Source organism: Phocoena sinus, chromosome 1, assembly GCF_008692025.1.
Source record: "Phocoena sinus isolate mPhoSin1 chromosome 1, mPhoSin1.pri, whole genome shotgun sequence".
Lineage (NCBI taxonomy): Eukaryota > Metazoa > Chordata > Mammalia > Artiodactyla > Phocoenidae > Phocoena > Phocoena sinus.
Genome location: NC_045763.1, coordinates 96,398,201 through 96,420,497, shown reverse-complemented (window position 1 = coordinate 96,420,497; position 22,297 = coordinate 96,398,201).

The window sequence follows — 22,297 nt, the reverse complement described above, 5'->3', positions numbered from 1 at the left end:
AGTTCATGATGATACCTCGGGGAAGGCTGGGACACATAACTGACCATTCTTCAGTTTACCTCTAGTGGGCCGTCTGCTCTTTTCATTCCAACCCCACCCCCCCAACCCCTCCCAAAACCCCAAACCCAAAAAAACCCTTAGAAAACAAATGTAGCTGAGATAGAAGCTGTCATAAATTCTGAGATTTTCACCAAAATTATTCTGTCACATTGGTGAAATTTTGGGGTGGAAGGAGGAAGTATGTAGAAATCCCAGACCATCTTATGTGACAAAGTTGTCTTATGGTTAAGAATCATCTGACCGTTAATCGGTGGAAATAGGAAAATCCAGGGGATGAGTAATAACAAGGACACCGTTTAGAGTGGGGAACTGGACCAGGTAACGAATGTAAGAAACTGTGGGGCTTTTTGTTTCTAAAATAGATGTCTGTCTAGAATTCTTTCTTTAAACCTCTGCTCTAGGATGTCGTGTCCTTTGTCTCGATTATAAACAGCTTCTGAACGTGACATGAGTGGGTTTCAGACGAGCCTTCCAACGTCTGCAGTGACTAACCCTCTCTGACCTTCAGTCTGCACTGTCATTCCGGGGAGTCTGTTTCATGAAATATTGATAGAGGAGATTACTTCAGAGCAATGCATACAGAATGAATGATGTTTCTTTGATGTATTAAGCCATCTTCTTGCCTTAAAGATTGTGAGGCCCAAAATAGCCATTAAAAGAAACCATTCTTAGAAGGACTCCTTGCTTGATTGACACTCACACTTAAATATGCACAACAGATTTCAGGCCTCTCTCCTCCTAAGTAGCACTAACCGCACACTCTCCAATATAACACCCCAAAGCGCTGATGGCTCTGTCTGCAGTGCAGGAAAAGACGGCATTGTTCACCTGGATTACCGCGGTCAGCTACTGATATCTAATTTGCCTGCCTCTGGTCGTCCTTGTCTCTACTCCATTCTTTTTAGATCAGTTGTTTTCAACTGGTGTGCCCAGACACCAGGTGAACTTGAACCTATTACACAAAGACAAATTTTGATTAACAAGTGCAAATAATTTTGGCTACAACTAAATATAACAAATGAAAGCAGTGGCAGCACCAACTAACGTGTGTATTACTCTTACTAGGTGCCACGCATGGCTCTAAGTGCTTGATATGTGCTAATTGGCTTATTCCTCATGAAAGGCCTAATGAAGTATGGTCTACTGTTAATCCCGTTTTCAGATGAGGAGACTGAAGCATAGAGGGGTCAAGTAAATTGCCTGTTCCGGCCAACAGTAAGTGGAAGAGCTGGGTTTCAGAACCTGCTCCAGAAGCACTGTTAGGATGAAACAAATACTCTTCCATCTAGATGTTCACTAAGCCAATTCCTGCTCATCCTTTAAGATCCAGCTCAACTGTCCTCTCCTTTGCAGCTCTCCCTGCTTCCTTCCCACTCCTCCCCTGAAGAAGAAATCGCTGCTGTGTCTGTGCTCATACAGACCTCGATAATAATGCTTAACCCACAATTGTTGGTACATTAATCATCCTGCTAGTCTGAGAATTCCAGGCCTCTGACTTATTCATGCTTGTGTTCTTCCGTCTCCTGCAAGGCCTCAAGGGCTGTTGATCTTCAGTAGTTCCTGTTGTTGAGTTGAACGAGTGGAAATTCTGGTATTTTATGTATAACTTTTAGAAGGAAATCACATCTCCTTTCAAATAGATTTTGAAAGCTGATCATTTGAGTTCTGAATTCTGTTTCATTCAATTATGCAAGCCATTTTAAGAGAATGGCTAGTGTATACTTGGACACCGTGCTAGGGCCAAAGATACAGCAGTGACAGGCAGACGTGGTGCCAGTAACATGGACTGTAGAGACCAGTGTGAGAGGCCAATTACCTAATTATGGTGGCGAGTACTGAATACTGTAATAATGTAGAGTGTGGAGACTAACCTGGCCCAGGGGGAGGGAAGGTTTTCCTGAGATAATGCCATCTAAACTGAAACCTAAAGGAGAATAAGAATTAGTCAGGTGAAGAGGGGGAGAATTGTATTCTCTGCCCTGACTTGCCTAAAAAATGGCAACATTCTCGCCCACTCTGTTGATCTTTATATTCTTTCAAGACTCAGATAATATTCTGCTTTCTCCAAGAACTTTCTCTGAATATTTTAGCTTTATGACTTGTTTCCTCTGAAATCCTAAAATAAATGTAAACCTCAGGGATGTGTCCCATATTGGGGCCACTGCGTTATTTCACTTAATCTTCCAAACAACCTTGCATGTTAGGTATTAGTATCTTTCCTTTTTCAGATGAGAAACTGAGGCTTGGTGAGGTGGGGCAATTTTTCTAATATCTCACAGCTAGTAAGAGCAAAGGGGAGAGTTGGATGTCAAATTTAGGTATACTTGGTAATTTTTGCAATAGTTTTATGAAGTAGTTATTATTATTTCCACTTTACAGATGGGGAAACTGAGATCCAAAAAATATTGGCCTAAGGTGACAAAGCTCCTGAATTTGGGAGCCTCTGGATTCCAGTTCATGTCTGTTTGGCTCCAGAGACTATGCTCTGAAGGGCTGCTACTAAGATAGAAAGTTAGTCAATATACTCTCTCTGATCTGAGCCCATGTGGCACCTCTGTGATTACTACCCTGAGGCACTGTTAGGAGGCACACTGTGGCTCCAGAAACCTCCAGACTCTTGCTACTACAGGGTGGCCATCCATGGACCAGGGGCATCTTCATCACCTAGGAGTTTATTAGCAAAACAGAATCTCAGGCCCCATCCTAGAGCTATTAAATCCAAATCTGCATTGTAACAAGACTCCCAGATAACCCCAGATAATGCTCATTAAAATTGGTGAAGCTCTCGCGTAAGGTGTGCCTTAGAATTGCCCTTGCAATGATAGATTATGGAGTGTTGGCTTTCTTGGTCCAAGGACAGGTCAGTTCTGAGACTCTACACTTTCAGGGAGAGTCTGGGGCTCTGGACTGAGCTGGACTTTCTTATTGACTCCTAAGAGGTCCTGGCGACCTTTGGGGACTGAGCTCACTATGGGATCTTTGAACTGGTGTTGAATATATAAAATGTCCCTTGAGGATTACTATTACCTGTGAGCTGAATTTTTAGCTTGTGGCAGTTTTAAGCTACAGACTGAAATTTAAAAACCGCACCAATAACGTGATGAATTACGATATCCTTGTGAGGAAGAAAGAGATAAGTACCTTGCTCACACTATAAAAAGGCGTGCAAGAGCCAGTAACATTTCCCATAAAACCCTGCAAATTTGTGGCAGGCCTATAATTATGATTCTGTTCGGGTAGCTTCCTTGTCTGTTTTCCAGCTAATAAAAGACCATAATAACACTACTGAGCTCTAATGAAATCTGCCCTCTTTATCTCTTTTTTTTTTTTTTTTTTTTTGTGGTACGCGGGCCTCTCACTGTTGTGGCCTCTCCCGTTGCGGAGCACAGGCTCGGGACGCGCAGGCCCAGCGGCCATGGCTCACGGGCCCAGCCGCTCCGTGGCATGTGGGATCTTCCCGGACCGGGGCACAAACCCGTGTCCCCTGCATCGGCAGGCGGACTCTCAACCACTGCACCACCAGGGAAGCCCTGCCCTCTTTATCTTGATGGTCGACTGTTTGCTCTCATCTGTTTATTCATTCATGAACACTTATTGAATGCTGGGCACTACCCTTTACTGAGAAAACTATATATTTTTATTGATCAATATAGCAAAGACTCTAAAAGACTGACCAATTGTTACATGAGGTGATAACTAGATGATTTAACTTCTTTTTAAAATCTTGGTCCTATTTCATCTTCAGTTAGAAGGAAAGGACTTCCAAAATAGTGCTGTTGATGGCATTGTGTACATTGTACTTCTTGTTGGGTAAAAGACAGTGCTGGTAAAGCATAAGAAATAAAAATTATATTGGGTGTGGCAAAATCCTGGAGGCTGAGGTTGCCTCCTCTGCTTTGAATAGATTTTCAAGATGACTTCTCCTTAAGCTGAACCTGTTCCACTTAGAGAATTAGGAGAGAGACAGAGAGAGAAGTATAGAGAGAGACTATGACCGTAAGCCAAAATAAAGGCCAAGACTCTCTGAGTGGTTTGTTTTTATTTTTATTTCTTGAGGGAAAGAGACTCATTTCCAGCTCTGAGTACCAGAGCTGGCTGCAGGCATTTAGTATTCATTTTTTCTCTCCAAAGTTTAGTCTATGGGGCTGAAAACTGTGGTTGTAACATTGACCATTTCAAGTGCGCTGTCTCTGTGCCAAGTCCTGTGACAGAAGGGCTTTTCTAGTACACACCAGGGAGGCGTGGGCTCTAGAAGCCCTCTCCTCTTTAAAAATTAGGTCCTGACGATTTAAGAGATCACCATTTTGGGTGACTGTGAGTTTTCCAGTTGGTATGATGTATGGCTCTGAAAAGACTGTCAGCTTCAAGAATGCTTGTGTCATCTGTCTATGAGGTGTTTACAGAGAAAGAAAGCGAACGCGGGAATAATGGATTGGCTTGCAACTTGAGTTGTGCTGAGTTTGTGTCGGATTTTGTGAGGGAGTGTGTGCGTGTGTGTGTTGTTTTACTTAGAGGCCTGTTTTCAGAATTGATAGTATATATTTCACGACTAGAAGGCGACCACAGCCCCTCTGTGCAGCAGCAGTGTCCTGAGGTAGAAAGTGCTAATCTAATCACAGCCAGAAGCCCAGACACCCAGTGGGAGCCCAGGAACGGGAAAAATCCTGCTTCTGCCCTTCCAACGTCCCTTCTGTTTTCTTCCTTTTGCTCCTGCATTGGTTCAAAATGTGAGCATCACTTTTCAAGTGGAGGAAGTCTAGGTCATATCCTGTGTGCAGAAGCCGGCAGATACTGGTTCTCATGTTTTCCCTTGTCTCAGATTGTACTACCGCCTCCGTTGTTTATATAACTCGCTCATTCAATCATTCTGCAAACATTTGCTAGGTTTGTATGTACCAGGCACCATGAGAGGTGCTGGGGATGGGCGATGGATGAGGCGCCATCCCTTCCTTCACAAAGCTCACAGTTCCATTAAGGAGACAGGCAAGTAGACTATAACAATACAAGGTTAAAAGAAAAAACAAACAAACAATAAAACCTCCTTATAGAGACATATAGAAATGTGAACAGAGGAGGAGCAATCAGCTTTATGTAAGAGGACTGAGGTGGGCCCCACCCACTGCGGAGGGGCCCCCTTGAGCTGAACGTTGAGGAATGAGCTTCAGTTTGCCAGGCCAGACAAAATCCTTTCTCGTTAGGTGACTCTACTGTGAATCAATATGTCATTTATCGTGCTTGCTTTTTCTCTTAGTCAACCATCTCTGCTGCCCGTTATGGAGAACGCTGGCTGAGTAATTTCAGAGAGGCAGAGAGTGTAGCAAATAAGTGGTGGAAAGCACAGGCTTTGAGTCAGAACGACTGGGAATCAGAGCTCTGCCGCTTACAGTTCCCAGACTTTAGGAAATTTGCTTAACCCCGTGAAAGCCTCTCTTCGCCGCTCAGTAAAATGGCTTAGTAACACAAATCCCATAGGTTTGGTGTGAGGCTCTAGTGAGACAATGAACAGAAACGGTTTAGCCCACTGCCTGGCATCTAGAAAGTCCTCAATAAATGCTGCTATTATTATTCAGATACAAACATTTTCACCTCCTCCCTACCTGCTTCTCCAACTACCAGGTGGTAACCTAAGGACCTGCCAGTAGGACGGTCCATTTTTGCCTAGGATGCAGCCATTTGATGGTTGATAGGATGCATCTAGAGTCAGTGGTTTCTAATTTCAATACCTAGTTAGAGATTTAAACTTTAGAATTTTCACAAACTGGGTTATTTCACAACAATTCAATTTATACAACATGGACAAAATCATAAACAGATTTACGAAGCAATCAAAGCAAACATATGTAGCCCATTATATTCTTATATCACAATAAACAGAGTGCATAAATGTAAGCTGAGCTCTCACCAGTTCCTCCTTACTTGGGAGTTGGTAACTGACTGATGGCCAAGGGAAATACGTCTGTGTTTCACTCCAATTCTTCGGCCTCTTGGCCTTTGGTTAACTTCTTTTTTATATGCCATGTTATCCTCATTGATTTCATTCACTGAATTGACCATCATCTCATGAGAATATTTTTATTCATATTCGTATGAATGAATGAATATGAATTTTATTCATATTACTATGGCAACAGATAGTCTCTTCATATTGCACCATCCTCATGAATAGCTTCATTCACTTATTCATTCATTCAACTGCTAGTTAGATATTGACTATACAGAACATACCTATTGTTGGGAAACAGATGATTTCTTACCTTAAAGAGCTCACAGTTTGTTGGAAAACAGAAAAGCTACTCGGTAGTTACCACGCAGTGTGGTGAGTGCTCTAACAGAGGTTAGCAAATGGTACCAGAGAGAAGAGAGATATCAAGAACAGACCAATAAGTCAGGGAAAACTTCCCAAGCACAGCACTGAAGGAAGAAGGAGTAAGAATCAGACGGGCAAGGGGAGAGGGAAGGACATTCCAGGCACCGTGAACAGCATCAGGGGAGTCAAAGCATCAGTAGACTCCTCTGGAGTCAGAGGAATGATGACTTGTGTATGAATGGGGAGGAAATTGGTGTAGCTGGCCCATGGGACATGTGCAGGGGCATGGATGAATGACAGGAAGACGGAGAGAGGTTGGTCGATCGGGACAAGACTGAGCCAGGCTAAGACATTTTAACTTTATGTAAAAGATGATGAAACGCTTTTGAAAGGTCACAGAAAGGGTCAGTTTTCTGCTTTGGAAAGTTCACTCTGGCGACAATGTAAAGAATGAACTGGATGAGGACAGCGCTGGAAAGAAGGGGAGAAGTTGCAATCTTTCAGACAAGAAATGATGACCTGAACTGAGGTGAGGGCAAGAGGGCAAGAGAGGAGGGGGAAGGGAGAGAGCATGGTAAGTGGGTGCAGGGTGAGCATGGGACCATTAAACCAGAATGAAGACAATGAGAAGATTTGGGGTGGGGAGAGAAAAGAAAGGAACACTATCGTTTCTTCTTCCATACTTTCTGCTTTCATGGGGCTGTTGTCTCTTGCCTTACCTTTTCTCTTCTGCTTCTCTCTCTCTCTCTCTCTCTCTTTCTCGTATAGTCTTGGTTTTCCACCCTCCGTGTACAAAAGTTTCATGTGATCCAAAGAGCATGGGATTTGGATAGAGATTACTCTGGATTAAAATGTTAACTTTGCTAATACTGGCTCTATAATCCACAGCAAATTATTTCATTTCTCTCATCCTTCTTTTCTTCTTCTGGAAAATAGTAACAAGCATGTTGGGTCGGAAGGAGGCAGAACTGCGGAGGTGCAGTCGTCAGGGAGGTCATTTTTGTCAGGAAAATAGAAATCGCTTTGGGCTTTACAGGCAGTAAAAACTTCAACGCAGGAGAAAGGATACTCAGGAAACATTTAGAAAGGCCAGAGGAGTAAAGTTCACTCTTTGAAACTCCTGAGTGTCAGAGACACTACACTCTCCTGCCCAGGCTGGATACTGTTATTATTATTGTTATTGTTGCTGCTACTGTCATTGCTGTTGTTTTGATTTTTGTTTGGCATGCAGCGTGTAACCCCATACCTTTTCGTGGTCTCCCTGTATTACATGGGCTGTAAGTCTGGGCAACGCAATTTCTAACATCCTTAAAGTCCTGCCGGTGAGAGGCCTATGTGTGAGACTGGGAAGGCAGAAGGGAGACCAGTTATTTTTCCTTGAATGGCAGTAGGCACTTGGGAGGTTTATAACTGCCTCAAACACTCTCTTGCAAATCACCACCTTCATGGAGCGGGTAGCTGTGATCCCCTAAAGAGTTTTGCAATTTCTTACAATTTCCTAATTTTCTGAAAGATAGCAATAAATCTGAGATCAATGTTCCCTGCTCTCCTTACTTTCTGATAGGTTTGTGAGCAACTTCCTGGATCTGTATCTTCCTATTTAAAATCTCTTAAAGTGATATCTGTTTTCCTGGACAAACACCAGTCAAAACCTTTCTGGCATCTACTTCTCTATATCTTTTACCACCTTTCCCACTAAAACTCAGAGACTCTCAGGGCTTCATCTGAGACGCTTTTCAAGCTATGCTTCCTAGGTGAACTTATTCAGTCCTAAATCTTTCATTTATAAGCATACCTCGGATATATTTTGGGCTTGGTTCCAGATCACCGCCATAAAGCAATGAGTGCAATGAAGTGAATTTTTAAATTTCCCGGTACATGTAAAAGTTATGTTTGCACTATACTGTAGTTGATTAAGTGTGCAATAGCGTTATGTCTTTAAAAATGTACACACCTTAATTGAAAAATACTTTATTGCTAAAAAATGCTAACCATCGTCTAGCAACACAAACCTTCAATTTGTAAACAAACAAACAAACAAATCCCCACAATATCTATGAAACACAGTAAAGCAAAGTGCGATAAAATAAGGTATGTCTGTATTTCCAATTGTCCAACAACTTCCCAGATTGTATCTTAAGCCCAGATTCTCCTTTGAGATACAAACCCCTATATACAACTTTGTCTGCTATGTGTCCACTTGACTGTTTCACAGGCCCCTCAAACTCAGCTTGTCTGGAACTGAATTTGGTAGGAAACTGTTGACCACAACCACCCGCCTTGGCCAGGCCCTCTTGCATGAGTTGTCTCACAACAGGAGGTCCTGATAAGCAACATGCTGGTGCCACTGAGAACTAAACAGGAGAATTCGGGAGGGGCCAGAAGAGGGAAGAGACGATTAACCTCCCAGAGCCCTTCTCGCTGGAATCTATCCTGGCTGAGAGATGTACGCCACCAGGAAGGACCTTGAGTCACCAAACATGGGCCAAGCTAGATGACTGGCCAGAGACAACCTGGAAACTAACCCCATCACTGTAAAACCTGAGACTGTGAGCCACGTGGCAGAGCAGTGCTCCTGGGTTCCCTTACCCTGTTGCTCTCCATCCAGGCACCCCTTTCCAATAAAGTCCCTTGCTTTGTCAGCCTATGTATCTCATCGGACAATTCATTACCGAGTGTTAGACAAGAGCCCACTCTCGGGCCCTGGAAGGGGTCCCCCTTCCTGTAACAAATTCATGGTCTTCCCTTCTCCTTCCACCCTCAAGCTCCTTCTCCTCCAGTTTTCTCTTTCTAAGAAAATGACCTCACCCTTCAGCCTGAGGTTTAAACTCGAAATCTGAGCGTCGTTCTTGTCTCACCCACCCCCCCCTCATCTCCCACACGCAACCAGTAAGCTATCCTTATCCCATGTACCTCTCCCCAGCCTCACTGCTACCACCCTCTTCTGATCCCCCAAACTTGGTAAGGGGAGCCTCCCTCCTGATCTCCCCGCTTCCACGCCCATCTGCTCCTGTTCATGCTCCACGCTAGGATCGGATTGATCCGTTGACAGTGTATATGTGACCTTGTCAGTACTCCTCTTAAACCCTTTGATGACCTCCCATTATTTTAGGGAAAGTTGTACATCCTCGCAGGGAGCTGCGAGGCCCCAGGGAGTTTCTGCCTCCCCCGCCCCTCCTGCTGGCCTCCCCCTCACTCTGCCAGGTACACGCAGTTCTCTGCCTGGAACAGTTCTAATTCCTCATCTTCCTTTGGTCTTACTTAAATATCTCTTCCTCAACTCACTGAGTTCAATTAGGTCACTCACTAGTCACTAAAACAGTGACATGTACTTCTCTTCCTAGCACTCATCACAAGGGTAGTAACTTGTTAAAAATCTTTTACCCTTTTCTAGAAGGGAAACGGCAGAAGAGCAGAAACATTCTCTGTCTTGTTCATCATTGGAGCTTCAGTTCTTGGCACAAAGAAGGCATTTATTAAATATTTATTCCATGAATTAATAGTATTTGATAAATGTTCCTTCTTTCTCCCCATCCCTCCCTTATCCTTCTCCCCTCCTTTTCTTTCCTCTTCCCTCCGTCTCCTGTCAGTGGCTAGTGCCACTCTGTTGCTACCTCTGCTATTGTTTTCCTCCCTGTGGCCTCTCTCTTTTCCTCCCTCCCTCCTGTCCTCCTTCTCTGCCTCCTTCTCTTCTGTCCCAGGGCAGTGTTCACTCTGGCAGTTGTGCGTTAGTTAGCTCAGGTTCTACCTGTCTTCCTGTGGTTCTTCCGCCTTTGAGTTTCTCTCAGGGTTCCCCATATTTGAGGTTGGAAGGGTCAGATCTCCAGCAGAGCACCAGGTAGGGCTCCCAGAAATAAAATAACCTCTGTCTCCTGTTGCCCTGGCTTTGTCTTAAAGCAGCCACCTCAACTCCAGGCACTGCCCATCAATCAGATCTTGATATTCATCCTTATTCTAGAGCAAAGAACGTAGGCAGAGATATGATTCATTTGTACCCTGCTTCCTTTCCAAAATTATATAAAGGGATATTATAAGGTTCATAAAATAGGAAGAACTGTTGAGACCCTTCAGAAAGAGAAGGAAGCAAATATACTGAGCCTGAGGGCTAAAATAATTAGGTGACTCTAAGCTCACTGACAGCCAACGCAAAAGGGGAAACTACATAAACAATAACTCTCGCCATCAGAAAAGAGCAAATATAGCAGTTCATCAGAGGAACATTTTAAGAAACACCACCTCGAACTTTTCTTTTTTACTGTATTATTCCATGTGTTTTTTACTGTATTATTCCATGTGTTCAATATTTACTGATTATTCCATGTGTTCAATTTCACAAACATCCTTTAGCAGCTGCCATGGGTCAGACACTATACTAGATACCAAGTGTTCAAGCACAAACCGGACATCATACCTGCTCTTACAAATGTGATATGAACAATTTAAAATCCAAGTATCCCATGGCTTTGTTTTGTTTTGCAGTCACTTTGTGAATGTCATCATATATTTGTTCTCAAAAGCACATACAGTTCAATTTACACATGGTTGGAACTATGAAGTCCCTCTCTCCACCTCTCATTGATTCCTGAATTCCTCCACACTAGAGCCAGGGTAATCATTTGAAAATGTAAATATGACCATGTCTTGACTTTGCTTAAATCCCTTTGATGACTCCCATTGTTCTGATTCTGGCTTTGACCTTGTCAGTGGAGTGGCTTTGGATGGAGTGGTACTTTTAGGGTTATCACCTGACTTTTTTTTTTTTTTTGAAGTATAGTTGATTTACAATGATGTATTAATTTCAGGTGTACAGAAAAATTTTATATATATATATATATATATATATATATACATACATATATATATATTCTTTTTCAGATTCTTTTCCATTATAGGTTATTACAAGATATTGAATATAGTTCCCTGTGCTATACAGTAGGTTCTTGTTGTTTATCTATTTTATATATAGTAGTGTGTATCTGCTGATCCCAACCTCCTAAATTCTCCGCCCCCACTGCCCCCATCTTGAAAGAGACTTACCTTCCCCAAAATGAAGAGCTTCCTGAGTGCAGGGAAGTAAGAGAGGGTTGACCTCAGAAAGGGGAGGTGGGTGTACCCTGAAAACTGAACTTCTCTCACTCTACAGTTTTCCCACATGCTGGCCCTGATTTTTCACTTCATGTGGGATCTAGATTTCTGGTTTTCTATATATAAATTTTGTGGGCTCTGAGTTTCCCCTTCTTTTCAAGGTGGCCTGCAGAGTCCTTGTCTTTACTGTCTCACGACTCAGAGCTTTCATTATAGTTCTTCCTCTGAGCTCCTGCAGCTCAAATCTTAGTGAATCTTCCACTGGCAAACGATAAAAGTGCCTTCTACATTTTCTGGTATGAGCAGGTAAGTTGTAACCCCATATACTTCTTTTCTAATTGCTCCTGCAGGAATCCAATGACTAAGAATCCAGGGAAAGCATTCTAAGGGGAAGAATCAGTTCTCTTCTGGAGTCCTGATTCTGCAGAGTGAAAATCTTGTCTCTACCCGCTTTGCGCTCCATTTGTGACTTCTCAATGACTCTCCTACATTCATGAGCATTAAATGCTCATGACATTAAAATGAGGCTCCGAGATAGTGGAGGCAATGGCTTCACATACCAAAGTAAGGTACCAGATTACCCAAGCGGGAGGATTGAGAACTGGGTCTGCACCCTCAGGTGACCATCCAGCTCTGAGAAAGGAGTAGGAGATTAGAGGGAGAATGCTTTTTGGAGAGAATTTTTAGTGTGCTGTGGGTTTCAGTCTGCCCCATGGAGTGAGGGTGAGAGTGATTCCTGTCTCTTTAAGCCTAGTGAGAAGAACTTCAAGGAAACCACTCAGGGAGTTTGAGCTGTGTCCCCTGGAGTCTCTGGGGGCACTGAGCCTGGTGCTGGATTTGTGACCAAGAAGCCTAAATGTGCAAGGCAGCAGGACCCCAACAGAGAGAGTCAGTGTGGAGTAAAACTAGAGGCTCAGAGGGGACTTGTAAGCAACTGCTGGAGGAGGAACAGCTTTCCATAAAGAAACTGACAGTGAGAAATCCCAGGAAACAAGAGACAGGGATGTCTCTGAAGAAACCACTAGCATGTCCCAGAAAGAGACAACTTTGGACATTTGTCAATACCAGTCGATTTAAACATCCACTCTGGTCAGAGGAAACCAATGTCAATTTCACCAGTGCAGTCAGGCTGGGCCCTGCTTGCCGCCCATCTCCCTCTCTGTTCTTGCCACCTCTTCAATCCTGCATGAACCAGCCATCTGAGCGAGCGTGAATGGGAGGCAGAGTCGTAAGGAAGCCACTCCCTGCCCCCAGTCCTGCTGCAGGCTTCCCACCTTCCAAAGGTCTAAATCGTGTAGGGGAGAAACTTGAATTTTGAATAAAATGTGGCTTTTTGATTATTACACAGAATTGGACATGTTAATGACTAAAACTCAAACTTCTTGCAGTTAAAAGCAAACAGAAGGCTCTGTTATTTAATAGTAACTGAAAAATGTGTGCCTAAGATTTCAAAAGGGGGTAGGGAAAATATATAGCTCCATGAAATGCATTTGAATGGGCGTGTAGGGAGGAAAAGTGTGCTTACTCGCCCCTGGTTCACTGCCCTCCTCCTCACCGCTCCTCACACCACCGTTCTCGGCAACTGCAGCATCTATGTTGCGATAGTTTGGATTATCCTTCAGCAAGTATTGACTCTCGTTCCTGAACTTTTGGTGGCGAGTTTGGCACCATACAACCTACCTGGGCCAATGTAATTTTGTGGTGAAAATGTCGACAGGGTTTGGCTTGGCTCTTGCTGTGATGATCTGCGTGAGATGAACACGCCCCAAGTCACTCGAGCCCCTTCAGCCTGGATCCCAGAACAAATATATTTGCGGCCAACTTGAACCAAACCCAACACACTAGCAGGCTGGAGCCAGCCCAGATTAGCCAGCTGTTGATCTGCAGGCCTATGAACTAAGGCCCTGATGCTGAGTGCTCAGTGATGGTGCAGTCATGAGTTGCGAGGTGTTTTGTTATGCAGTACTGTTGTAGTGATAGCTTTCTCATTCATATGTAGATAAATACCATGGCCTCGGAGCCACTGACCTCGTTGCCTCTCAAGATCTCTTCTTCCCTCACCCCTCAGCCACCCATTTCCATGGTTGTATTCTAGACTATGTTACTATCAATAACTGTACCACCTTGAAATGTTGATTTCCAGAATCTCACTCTCTGACCACCTCCACTCACTTGCTCTATTACTCATACCTCAATATCTTATGTGATATTCAATTCACCGACCCCACAATTTTTCACTTTCTATCATCTCTATCATTTCCTCACTTCCTACCTAACCCAGCTTAAATTTTATGGCCCAACATGACAATTACTCCCTTGCAAAATAGTAGTAGCTAGTCCTTAGGTAGGGCTCACCATGGGCCAGGCACTGTGTTAAGCACTTTACACGTGGTCTTAACTTGGATTCCCCCAAAGCTGAGCTGAGCCAAAGACTTGCATATAGGTAGTTTATTTGGGAAATGATCCCAGGGAGTAGGAGTGAGGGAAATGAAATACAGAAGGAGGGAAACGCAATACGAGGATGCCTTATGGAGTAGGTGACCACCATGGGTAACTGGCCCTCTGTAGGAAGCCTTATAAGATGCTTCCCAAGACTGTTGGCCCACAGAAAGGGGTGGCATTTGTCCATGATTCCTTTCCCTCTCAGATCAAGTGTGGGCCTCCCCTGAGCTCCTAGATTGTATACATACCAGTTCAGAGTGGGTTCCCATGGGTGTTCTCCACTGGAACATCAGAGAAGCTCTGGGGCAGGAAGCAATAGTATGCAAGGACTTCTGGGAGTGAGGTGCTGTCAAGTGCTCCTGGGTGAAGCTGGTCAAGCCTGAAGGGAATCGGTCACTGGAGAGGTAGTTGGAGCAAAGGGAGGGCCCTAAAGGAGTTAAGAGTGGTGCTCAAAGGCGGTAGAGACACATGTAGGTTCATGCATTTCTTTACAGCAACCCCGTTTTTCAGATGGGAAAAGTGATGCAGAGAGGTGTTAAATAAACTGCCCAAGATGATATAACCAGTAAAAGGCAAAGCTGAATCCAAACCCATTCAGCTAGGTCCCAGGGTCTGCGCCCAGCCACTACTCCATGTGCCTCTCAACATGTACATACCATTGACATTTTTGCCCTTTTAACTTGGTGGTAAAACAACCTCATATGGTTTAACAGTCAGACAGAGCCATCTGAGGTATCCAAAATTCAGTGGAATATCATTTTAAATACTGATAGGAGTTGCGTCATCAAAAAAACATGAAAGATTGCAAGATTCTATCAAGTTAGAAGAAAGTATATTTATGTAGCTTAAGGCTCCCTTCAAAAAATTTTTAATTGAAGTATAGTTGAGTCACAATGTTGTATTAGTTTCAGGTGTACAGCAAAGTGATTCAGATATATATATATATATATATATATATTATTTTTCAGATTCCTTTCCCTTATAGGTCATTACAAGATATTGAGTAGAGTTTCCTGTGCTATACAGTAGGTCCTTGTTAGTTATCTGTTTTATATACAGTAGTGTGTATATATGGCTTCTTCAAATTTAAGGGACTTTAGAGTTAAAAGAAAAATAAATGTATGAATCTCAAGATCTAAACTAAGTGATCAACAAGGTGGAGTTAATGACCTCTGGGGAAACATAAAACTAGGTCATGCAGTCTGTGAGGCTACTCTCCCAAAGGCCCATCTCCAAACACTCCCCCATTAAGAATTAGGGTTTCAGCATGGGTTCGAAGGAGACAAAAGCATTCAGTCCATAGCAGAAGACAGCGGTGGCAGACCAAAATCCAACTCATGGGCTTAGTGAATGTTTTCAGGTTAAAATCTTTCCAGAGCTGCTCTCTATACCTCAGGTTCCCAGGGACGGTTCAACACACTTTTACCTCTCCTCACCTGTCTTACTGAAATTAAAGCTCTGAGTCACCAGGGACCTTGTCTCTCACTCAGCACTATCTCCTCAAGACTTAGAGCATTGCAGGCACATGATTTCTTGGATGTCAGTGAGAGAATGAAAAAAGTGAGTGTTATGGGCTGGAAGGGACAGCTTGTAGCACTGGCAGCTGTGCTGCGTGTGCCCAGACACTGTGGGCAGCTCTGGAGACCTTTCCTAGCTCTGGATGACAGAATGTAAAATAAAATTGTGATTAATTTAATTTTTCTTGGCAGCTGATTTTTAGAATAATGAAAGAAATAGTACAAAAACAATTTGAATTATCAAAAGTTTATTTATTTTTTTAAAATTTCCCGGAATATTTTTTTAGACAACTTTGTTGATATGTATTTCACATACCATATAATTCACCCATTTAAAGTGTACAATTCAATGTTTTTTAGTATATTCACAACCATCACCACAATCTAATTTTCAATTATGATTACAATCTAATTGTAGACTATTTTCATCACCCCCCTGAAAGAAACCCATTCCCATTAGCAGTCACTCTCCATTTCCTCCCTCACCCCAGGCTCTGGAAACCACTAATTACTTTCTGTTTCTATGAATTTTCTTATTCTGGACATTTCCTATAAATCATACAACATGTGTGACTGGCTTCTTTCACTCAGCAGGATGTTTTCGTGGGTCATCCATGCCACAGTATATTTTAAGGTATGTCATGTCCCTTCTTCTTTTGTCTACTCTCCTTCCTTCCCTCAATAACTTTATCTTGAGTGATATCTGTCTCTGTTTACATTTCTATAGTATATAAGATATTTATTGTTCATTTAATCCTCATTTGCTATGTAATTCTATTAACTTTCTTCATCTCTTCCTGCTACATTACAATGCTGGGTACCATACTGTTTGTATGGCCACCATAACACAGGGCTTTATCCATAATAGGGCTCATTGACTAATGTGCAATGATCACTGGTGTTTGTGATGATTTCCCTGCATCATGAGATTCAGAAGCCTCCAAGGAGATTCAAAGCTCTCAAAAACTAGATGTGGATGACACTCCAAGTTTGAAACTTTTCAGGTGCTGAAATGACAGATGGAAGGAGCCAAGAGGAACATTTGTGGCGTGAGAAAAAAACAATAAGCATTCGCAGGATGACACTTGGGGTTGTCTTTGTAGCAGGATGCTTATCTCTCCACAGTGATGACTCATGGGCCATAATTGACAGCTGGAACAATTGTGGGTAGGAGAGAGAGGCTTGGCCACCCAGCCAGAGACTAAACAGCTGGGTTTACATTATCCTCAGGGAATGTGTGAGCAAATCTGTTGGTCTGGTGAGTTCTTTTGTTGTTTGTTTTTTATTTTTTGTAGGTTATGTCTGTTCATTTTACTATATTAGATGTTTAAACCAATTTTTAAATATTTACTAATTCTTTTAAAAATAACAATAATAAATCTGTTCTTATCATCGGCTTCTGTGGAACTTTCCTTCTCTGCTGCTTCTCTATTCCAGTGCTGGGATAGTGAAGCCAGCAGCTGATTTTGTTGTTAATTGTCAGCCATCACCTTGGTCACGGTGTGGAGAACCATTTTCTACAGGGAATGACCCTTCTACTTTCAGTAGAGACCTGGGTGGACATTCCTGCTCCAGGCACTATTTTATTCGGGGCATTGTTTCTTAAATTTGAGGGCTCCAGACCTCAAGGAAGGAGTGTTTTAGCCTGATAAAGCAGAGACCAGGGACATTGCAGAGCTGTTCTAGTCCTTCATACGTCACTTCCTTTTTGGATTTTCCCTTAAATCTTCTCAGGCCCCTCTCCTGGTGATGGCTACCTAAGATTGACCAACCATTCTCACCAATGGATTACAAATATTTAAATACAAGTGTAGAATCTTTTACATATAAACTGTACACTGTATTGCATGTGCATGCACACACATACACACGCACGCAATATTTGTAGCTATTATCTTTGCAGAAGTAGTTGCAGACGATTTTTTCCCCCCTTAGAGTGAGGAAATGAAGAAAGTGAGAACCAGGACAAAACCTATTTGCAGACCAAGTGCTAGATTTGAAAGACAGGTCTGAGAGCCCCTCCACCTGCAAATCTTTCTCCTCCTGGCTCTGAACAGTGTCTGATAGTCTTATATCACTCTCAGTTTTAAAGAGAATCTTTCTTAAAATGAAAGTAATCTTTGTTTTGGTAGCACCCTGATTAAGTTTTCAGCCATAAGTATTCTAGAAAAAAAGTTTGTTAAAGACTTGACAGGCAAACTTTTCAATACCACGAACTAAGGGGAATTGAGATACTGGATGTTTGGGTCTTATTGGGGGGACAAGGCTAGGGGTGAGATGAAGATGAAACAGGAAAAGAAAGATCTGGAAGCACATGGCTATGACGTACTAGTCGCAGTGGAAGTTCTCATGAACAGCTATCATTTTTGCCTGCCAGCATCTATTCTAGTTTGAGCACTCTGATTTTGCTTTGGGGGAACCACTGCCTCTTATCGGATTTATGTCTGGCAACAGTCCATCAGGGTGCCTGCCTTTTCCTGTCCAAGGCCAGGTCAATCGAATATACCCTTCATAGATTTTAATCCTGGGAGAGATGAAAAGAAACAGTTGGATACCATCGTCCCAAGGGCAACTCTCTCCAGAGATTCTTCATTAGGACCTGTCACCAGGATTCTTAGAGTTGCTCTGGTTCCTGTCTGTTCTGAAGTCCAAGTCTCCCACTCTTCTTCAGTTATGTGAATTAACCCATATCCTTCTAGGTTTTTGTTTTGTTTTGTTCTGTTTTGCCTAAGTGAGCCTGAGTTGGCTTCTGCCAGTTGCAACCAAATACTCTCACTGACCCTGGAATGCATCTGTGTGAGGGCTCGGGTAGGCAGGAGGCACTGGACTGGCCTTGGGAGACTAGGAGCTTAGGGTGACACACCCTAAAAGGGGGATAAAGGGCACTGAGAGAGGAAGAGGGAGACACCAATGGCACCTTCATCCTTCAGAATTTTGCCTAGAAGTGCTTCTGGGTGACAATCTCATTTGCCCTTTAAAAGTTTCCTCCTTGTCAATCAAGGCACCTCCTTCTTTTTGCCTGGCCTAGAGGTCCCACTGTGAAAGCTCTTTTGGTGAAACAACAAAACAGGTTTTTTTGCTAAATTCAGTTATTCCACAAATATTTATCCAGCCCCTATTGATTGTCTGGCTCTCAGCAAAGTAACAAGGATTCAAAGGTGAACGATACACACCCCTCATGTTTAAGAGACATAAGGTCTAGACCAGCATAGTCCAGTATGGCAATCACTAGCTACATGTGGCTATTAACAATTAATTAAATTTAAATAAATTAAAATTTATTTACTCAGTCCTACTAACCACATTCCAAGTGTCCCAATAGTCATACGTGGCTGGTGGCTACCATTTTGGACAGTGCAGATATAGAAGCTTTCTATCATTGTAGAAACTTCCTTTGGACAGTGTACGTCTAGACAGGTGCAACACAGAGTAATACATGCTGTAAAAGGTATAAGCCAGGGCATTGGGGGATCACAGGGGATCTGACCCAGACTTAAGGGATTCAGGCAGGCTTCCAGAAGGTAATGACATCTGAGACCTGGAGGCTGAATTGGAGTGCCCAGGCTGGGGGAAAAGGAGGCATTCTAGACAGAGGAAACTGCATGTCAAAGGGCCCTGAGTTGACCAAGCTGAAGTACACTCAAATAACTGGATGGGAGGAGAAGCCCTTAGCATCATCTGTGGCTTCATGCTTGGTTTTTCAGATTAGCCCACGCTCATTTTCCTATGCCGAGGGCAGGGTCCTGAGGGGATGGGCATGGGACCCATCCACTTAGATATGTTAAAGCAAGGGTTTTTGTGCCTAAATTTTGGAGCACTGAGGCCATATGAAAAGAATTTGCTAGATGAGAAGCCAGTGGATTTGGGCAGAGACAACAGCAGACATGAATAAGGAGGTCTGATTCAGAGCTTTGAAGGCTGACTCTTACGACTTCAGGCAAACTGTCTCTTACACCTTTTTACGCCTAAAACCAATTCATTCTTCTGATCAGCACCCACCTTAAAAGAGTCAAGAAATTTGTTTTACAAATGGTGGCCATCTTTTCCCAGTGGAGTGTTGAACCCAAGCGTGCTCACGTTTGGACACAACTGGTCAAGTCTGTTAACTGCTCCATATTATGTTTTAAGTGTCATGATAGTTTACGTGGAAATATCTGATGAAAATGAGGACCTCAAAAACCTCTAGCTTTTGATTAAATTGTACTGTTGTTAGGAAAGACTTCATGAAAGGTAGACTCCTAAACCCAAAGATTAGGGCCCTTTTTCAGGAAAGGAAAAATTGCCACTTGCTAGGCACCTACAGTGTCCCCACAGGCTTCATCCACGTTCTTTCTAATCTCCTCCCAGTCTCCCAGGAAGAGGAGGAGAGGCAGAGTGGAGAGCCAAATTCTTCTAGACATGTTAATCTTGCAGCTCTGGGGGGATCAGAGTGTACCTGATTCAGAGCCCGTGCTCAGCCTGACATTCTGAGGGCAGTGACTGCTGCTGGGGTGGGAGCACTTCTGCGTGTCAATGACAGTGGAACAAGGGATAGAGGTTAACTTGGATTTGCAGGTGATTGACAGGGACAGTTAGAGATCCCGTGGAAGAAAATGGCTCCTTAAATTTGGGGGCCTTTCAACATCCCAGGTACCTTAAGTGAGAAGAAGTCAAAAGTCTCTCCTCAGAGGAGAAAAGGGGAAATGAAAGATAAATTTCATAAAGTATGTATCTGGTTCACAGAATTTTAGAGCTGGAAGGACGTATTAGAGAGAATCTAATTTAAATATCTCTTTTTTTTTGCAACCCAGGACTTAAGAGGTAATAAAATAAATTGCCCAACATACCTTGTTAATGATAGAACTAAGAATTAAACCTAGCTCTATTAACTTCTAATGCAGGGCTCTTTCTATTGACCTTTTCTAAATTTTTTAGTTTACTATTTCTTTCAATTGTTTCTATGACTCATGCATATCTATGTGTAACTTAAAGGGTAATACTGGAAAATTGCTATGGATTGTTTTATTTCTAGATCTTGAGACTTGAGAGCTATTCTCAGTTATCCACTCTCAACCAGGAAGAGAGGTTCCTCCAGTATCAGAATTGCAGACAGAATACCCAGAAAGAAATAAACAAAGGATTGAAAATCTTGGCCCATGTCAAATGCAACCCACCCCCAGTGAACTTGCATATTTATAGAGACTGCACTGTTCAGTGAAAAGAAAGAGCAGGAGATTTGAAAACAAGCCTGGTCTAAATACCCTTTACTAGTTTTGTGATTTAGACAAGTTTTTGAACTTTTCTGTATCTCAGTTTCCACATTTGTAAGATACAAATAATACGATCATTGTTGTTCTCCAGAGATGGGTCTTTAACGTCAAAGAGTCACCCTGTGAATAGAACGAGAATCCCCCATAAGTATGAGCTGAGGTTACTCCTGAAATCCCAACCTTGGCATAGCGTTTGTTGAGTGACTGGCTGACTGACAGGTGCTGACAGGCCCACTGCAGAGACTGACCGGAAGGGTCGGATGGGTGGAGGAGGTGTGGCTGTTGAGAAAAGAAGAAACCAGAGAAGGGGCATCCAGCTTCCCTCCTTTGCAGTATGGCCTTAACTTGAGAATATGTCTCTTTCTTGTTCCCCATTTAAAAGGATAAAAATAACGGAGGAAAAAATAGACATGAGAATAAGGAAATGGAGTCAAGCAAATACAGTAAATACTAAAATGGTAATAAACATTCTACTAAATGATAAAATGTCTTTTCAAAGACCAGTCAAATCTGTTTATGGTAATGAAGATGACAGAAACCTGCCTAAAATGACCTACTCAGCCAAGGTGGCTGTGTTGGGGTTCTGGAGAAGGATTATTTCTGGGCGCAGCACTGAAAGTGGAGAACCAACTCAGCAGGAGGTATCTGTTTGGGAATTTGAGGGCAGAATATCCTGGGCTCCTGTTGGAGTGGGTCTATGGCAGAGAGGCAATCCGAGCTACCATCAGGGAAGCTCATAGTCTACTGATCTCTCTCCATCCCCCTTCCCTTCTACTCACTTTTCTTCTTCCCTCCACCTCCCAACCCTCAGGCCCCATAGCTTAATCAGCCACACACAGCCCTGAACAAACCCAGTCTTCCCCAACCTGGCATTCTCCCACACTGTTGCCTCAAAATCCTGGCAGGTATTTGATGAAGGATGGACATTTAGAAGCCAGAGAAACTGCTACTTTATCAAGGTTGTATCTCTTACTCTAATTTGCTGTTGTTGACTGGAGTGAAAAGGATAGAATTTATAAGCCTCAGTCATAAGCTGAGATAGTTGATCTAGAAGGGATGTTACCCTGATGGTTGGCATCCATGGACAGCCCAAGTTGAGGGGGATGCACAAAGTGTGACAAGCCAGAAAAAAAGAAAGCAAAGATCAGAGGCCAGGGGAAACATGGTGGCATGATTCGGGGTATGTGTATTGACAGGGCATAATGTGAACACAAGGTTGGTAACTACAGTGAACAGTGGTAACTGTAGTTTTTGTCTGTCCAATGAGCTTTGCCATCTCCTTCTTCTACTTCCTTTGGTGAACTCCTCCTTCCCTCCACATAGTATGAGTAAAGCTGTTAATCAGAATGTATCTCTTCCCTACCCCATGCCCCCTATTCAAAACCCACAGAGATGGGCAGATGTCTCAGGTTGGGCAAATTTGTTGGTTCGGGAATAGCCATACACCTAAATCAGGCCAGTGTTCTCCTTTGAATATCTCTGTGGGAGCTGGCAGGGGAGCCTGGGAGAGCAGAAAGAATAAAGAACAGCAGAGACAAGTGGCGGAAAGGGCAGGGAGGGGGAAGAGAGAGAGAGAATAAATATGAATTGACATCGTTAGAGCTGGACCCAACCATGCTAGATCTACCTCTTGACTT